Source organism: Schistocerca serialis, unplaced genomic scaffold, assembly GCF_023864345.2.
Source record: "Schistocerca serialis cubense isolate TAMUIC-IGC-003099 unplaced genomic scaffold, iqSchSeri2.2 HiC_scaffold_212, whole genome shotgun sequence".
In the NCBI taxonomy this organism is placed as follows: domain Eukaryota; kingdom Metazoa; phylum Arthropoda; class Insecta; order Orthoptera; family Acrididae; genus Schistocerca; species Schistocerca serialis.
In genome coordinates this window covers 20001-25000 of record NW_026047776.1, presented here as the reverse complement: position 1 = coordinate 25000, position 5000 = coordinate 20001, and the positions used below count along the sequence as shown (strand labels likewise).

At 50.8% G+C, this 5000-nt stretch overlaps 1 non-coding gene across 1 annotated transcript in view; it reads left to right on the top strand.

Annotated features, from left to right (window-relative positions):
• Positions 1 to 3970: 3970 nt before the first annotated feature.
• The window catches only part of LOC126443993 (small subunit ribosomal RNA), a 1909-nt gene continuing 879 nt past the window's right edge, over positions 3971 to 5000 (top strand). The window contains exon 1 of the ribosomal RNA XR_007582333.1: positions 3971 to 5000. This exon is cut by the window's right edge and continues 879 nt beyond it. This is a non-coding gene — a ribosomal RNA (small subunit ribosomal RNA).

The following is a 5000-nucleotide window of genomic DNA, read 5'->3' as shown; positions in this document are numbered from 1 at the left end:
ACGATAATCACTATCAACGAACCTGCCGCCCCCTCCCCCCCCAAAATACACCTTTCCCTACAACGTGTACCTTAACCTAAGCTATATTGTACCTTAACCTAAGCGATATTGTACCTTAACCTAAGGTATATCGTACCTTAACCTAACCTACATTGCGCCTTCACCTAACCTACGTTGTACCTTAACCTAACCTACGTTGTACCTTAACCTAACCTACGTTGTACCTTAACCTAACCTACGTTGTACCTTAACCTAACCTACGTTGTACCTTAACCTAACCTACGTTGTACCTTAACCTAACCTACGTTGTACCTTAACCTAACCTACGTTGTACCTTAACCTAACCTACGTTGTGCCTTAACCTAACCTACGTTGTGCCTTAACCTAACCTACGTTGTGCCTTAACCTAACCTACGTTGTGCCTTAACCTAACCTACGTTGTGCCTTAACCTAACCTATGTTGTGCCTTAACCTAACCTATGTTGTGCCTTAACCTAACCTATGTTGTGCCTTAACCTAACCTATGTTGTGCCTTAACCTAACCTATGTTGTGCCTTAACCTAACCTATGTTGTGCCTTAACCTAACCTACGTTGTGCCTTAACCTAACCTACGTTGTGCCTTAACCTAACCTACGTTGTGCCTTAACCTAACCTACGTTGTGCCTTAACCTAACCTACGTTGTGCCTTAACCTAACCTACGTTGTGCCTTAACCTAACCTACGTTGTGCCTTAACCTAACCTACGTTGTGCCTTAACCTAACCTACGTTGTGCCTTAACCTAACCTACGTTGTGCCTTAACCTAACCTACGTTGTGCCTTAACCTAACCTACGTTGTGCCTTAACCTAACCTACGTTGTGCCTTAACCTAACCTACGTTGTGCCTTAACCTAACCTACGTTGTGCCTTAACCTAACCTACGTTGTGCCTTAACCTAACCTACGTTGTGCCTTAACCTAACCTACGTTGTGCCTTAACCTAACCTACGTTGTGCCTTAACCTAACCTACGTTGTGCCTTAACCTAACCTACGTTGTGCCTTAACCTAACCTACGTTGTGCCTTAACCTAACCTACGTTGTGCCTTAACCTAACCTACGTTGTGCCTTAACCTAACCTACGTTGTGCCTTAACCTAACCTACGTTGTGCCTTAACCTAACCTACGTTGTGCCTTAACCTAACCTACGTTGTGCCTTAACCTAACCTACGTTGTGCCTTAACCTAACCTACGTTGTGCCTTAACCTAACCTATGTTGTGCCTTAACCTAACCTATGTTGTGCCTTAACCTAACCTATGTTGTGCCTTAACCTAACCTATGTTGTGCCTTAACCTAACCTATGTTGTGCCTTAACCTAACCTATGTTGTGCCTTAACCTAACCTATGTTGTGCCTTAACCTAACCTATGTTGTGCCTTAACCTAACCTACGTTGTGCCTTAACCTAACCCATATTGTACCTTAACCTAACCCATATTGTACCTTAACCTAACCCATATTGTACCTTAACCTAACCCATATTGTACCTTAACCTAACCCATATTGTACCTTAACGTAACCTAATTTGTGCCTTAACGTAACCTAATTTGTGCCTTAACGTAACCTAATTTGTGCCTTAACGTAACCTAATTTGTGCCTTAACGTAACCTAATTTGTGCCTTAACGTAACCTAATTTGTGCCTTAACGTAACCTAATTTGTGCCTTAACGTAACCTAATTTGTGCCTTAACGTAACCTAATTTGTGCCTTAACGTAACCTAATTTGTGCCTTAACGTAACCTAATTTGTGCCTTAACGTAACCTAATTTGTGCCTTAACGTAACCTAATTTGTGCCTTAACGTAACCTAATTTGTGCCTTAACGTAACCTAATTTGTGCCTTAACGTAACCTAATTTGTGCCTTAACGTAACCTAATTTGTGCCTTAACGTAACCTAATTTGTGCCTTAACGTAACCTAATTTGTGCCTTAACGTAACCTAATTTGTGCCTTAACGTAACCTAATTTGTGCCTTAACGTAACCCATGTTGTGCCTTAACGTAACCCATGTTGTGCCTTAACGTAACCCAATTTGTGCCTTAACGTAACCCATGTTGTGCCTTAACCTAACCTATATTGTGCCTCAACCTAACCTATATTGCGCCTTAACCTGACGCACGTTGTCGCTGAACCTGCTCTGTAATTGTTATGCAACTCGTTAAATTAGTGTAGTGTTGCCTAACCGCAACCCTCGCAATATAGTTCGCTATTCGCACTGCCCGGTCCCCTGTGTATCGCGTCATGTTAAACACCTTGCAGGTGTTGCTGACTTTCCACATGCTCCTGCTATACACTGTAATGTGGATAGCAGCAGGACGTACATGCCCCCCCCCCTTCCCCCCTGCCTTCGCAAGCTGGTCGTTGAGAAGTTTGCATGTTCAATGCCCTTCGCATGCCGACGTACTCAGCCTACGTTGTGGTACGGCCTGTCACCTGTCCGCCGATGTACGCAAAACCCACAAACTGTACTGCACATTGGTCCGTATGTACTGAATGATACATCGTGGCACATGTGTGACCGTACGACGACTGCGCCTAGCAACGGCAGACCATACAGTCCAAATATTGTGCACGCAGCTACGTGTCGTCTCCCTATAAGAGCTGGATTGCAGTGTGGTACGCCATTCAGACGTGTGGGAGGAACGGACGCCCTGGATGGCGATCAGCATGAGCAGTCTGTTGATGTAGTGGAGCGTGTATTCGGACGTAGTCGTCTCTTCTCACACACCGTGATAGCATGTTGCACCGCGTTCCACATCTGCGACATCCTGCAGAGGCCGGCTGACAGTCGTTCGCGCAATGGACACCGCATACGTACGGGGGCTACCTTCCACGTGTTCTCGAGGCGTGCACATGTTGTTGCGTCTATGTGGGCAGACGTAGTGTGTTGTGACACCTGACACAGGCATGCAATACTCGTTGCAAATGGCGATGGACGTCTACGTTTGCTGGTGACGTTACGCAAATGAACAACAGGTAACCCGTTGTGGTGCGGTTGTTCTCGCTAGAGGTGAATCAGTGTTGGCGACGATCGGTCGAGCTATTAACCGGTTGTTTCAGGGATACCCACCATGCCCACGAACGTGAAAGGGGACCCACCATGCCCACGAACGCGAAAGGGGATCTGGGTGTGAGGCGATACGCGGCGGTGGCTGGGTGGGACCGTCCCCGGCCGGTGAGGGGGGGCCGCCCGGCGTGCTGGCAGCGCGGTGCGTGGGCGCACGCGCTACAGCCGGCTGGTGGGGGCGGCCAGTGGCAGGCGCGCCGGCCGACGGACGCGGCAGGCGGCGCAGCTGCGCGCCGGCGCCCCCTGCTCGCGGCGCCTTGCGGCCAAAGTAGGTCCTCGCGGGCCCGGTGCGAAGCGCGGTGGCCATCTGCAGTGTGCTGGTCCGATTGAGGACTGTGTGCGCTGAGGATGCGCCGCCGCCCGGCGCTCGGCGCCGCGACGCCGTCTGCTGCTCGGTCGCCCCAGCGGTTCTCGCAGGTGGTTTGTATCGCAGCTGTGCGGACGTGTTGGCGCGTGCGCTGTGCTGGGAGAGTTCGCTTCGGCACCCAAGTGGGGCTTTTGTCCTTCTGTGGCGCTGGCGTTGGAGCTGCCGGTCACCGTAGGTGGCGCGTGTTGTCTCCCGCCGGCAATGCCACGACAGCACGCTCCCGGGCCTCTGTCGGCAGCGGCAAGCTCAGTTGGGAGCACGGGTGGTCGCACCTAAAGCGTCTACTCGCCTAACTCCGGGCGATTGCGCCTCTCTCGAACCCGACCAAGTACTTAGGACGGCGCTGCGCGCCGCCGGGACCTGAGAGGGTTTCGAGGTGTGTTGTGCAGGGGAGCTCAGCCTCCTCCTGTTTGCAGAATAATTGAGCGGACGCTTGCGTGTTCGCGCGGGCCCCCGGGACACACTCCCGGGCGGCCGGCTGCTCAGCTCTAGTTGACGCAGCTCCCTGGTTGATCCTGCCAGTAGTCATATGCTTGTCTCAAAGATTAAGCCATGCATGTCTCAGTACAAGCCGCATTAAGGTGAAACCGCGAATGGCTCATTAAATCAGTTATGGTTCCTTAGATCGTACCCACGTTACTTGGATAACTGTGGTAATTCTAGAGCTAATACATGCAAACAGAGTCCCGACCAGAGATGGAAGGGACGCTTTTATTAGATCAAAACCAATCGGTCGGCTCGTCCGGTCCGTTTGCCTTGGTGACTCTGAATAACTTTGGGCTGATCGCACGGTCCTCGTACCGGCGACGCATCTTTCAAATGTCTGCCTTATCAACTGTCGATGGTAGGTTCTGCGCCTACCATGGTTGTAACGGGTAACGGGGAATCAGGGTTCGATTCCGGAGAGGGAGCCTGAGAAACGGCTACCACATCCAAGGAAGGCAGCAGGCGCGCAAATTACCCACTCCCGGCACGGGGAGGTAGTGACGAAAAATAACGATACGGGACTCATCCGAGGCCCCGTAATCGGAATGAGTACACTTTAAATCCTTTAACGAGTATCTATTGGAGGGCAAGTCTGGTGCCAGCAGCCGCGGTAATTCCAGCTCCAATAGCGTATATTAAAGTTGTTGCGGTTAAAAAGCTCGTAGTTGGATTTGTGTCCCACGCTGTTGGTTCACCGCCCGTCGGTGTTTAACTGGCATGTATCGTGGGACGTCCTGCCGGTGGGGCGAGCCGAAGGCGTGCGACCGCCTCGTGCGTGCTCGTGCGTCCCGAGGCGGACCCCGTTGAAATCCTACCAGGGTGCTCTTTATTGAGTGTCTCGGTGGGCCGGCACGTTTACTTTGAACAAATTAGAGTGCTTAAAGCAGGCAAGCCCGCCTGAATACTGTGTGCATGGAATAATGGAATAGGACCTCGGTTCTATTTTGTTGGTTTTCGGAACCCGAGGTAATGATTAATAGGGACAGGCGGGGGCATTCGTATTGCGACGTTAGAGGTGAAATTCTTGGATCGTCGCAAGACGAACA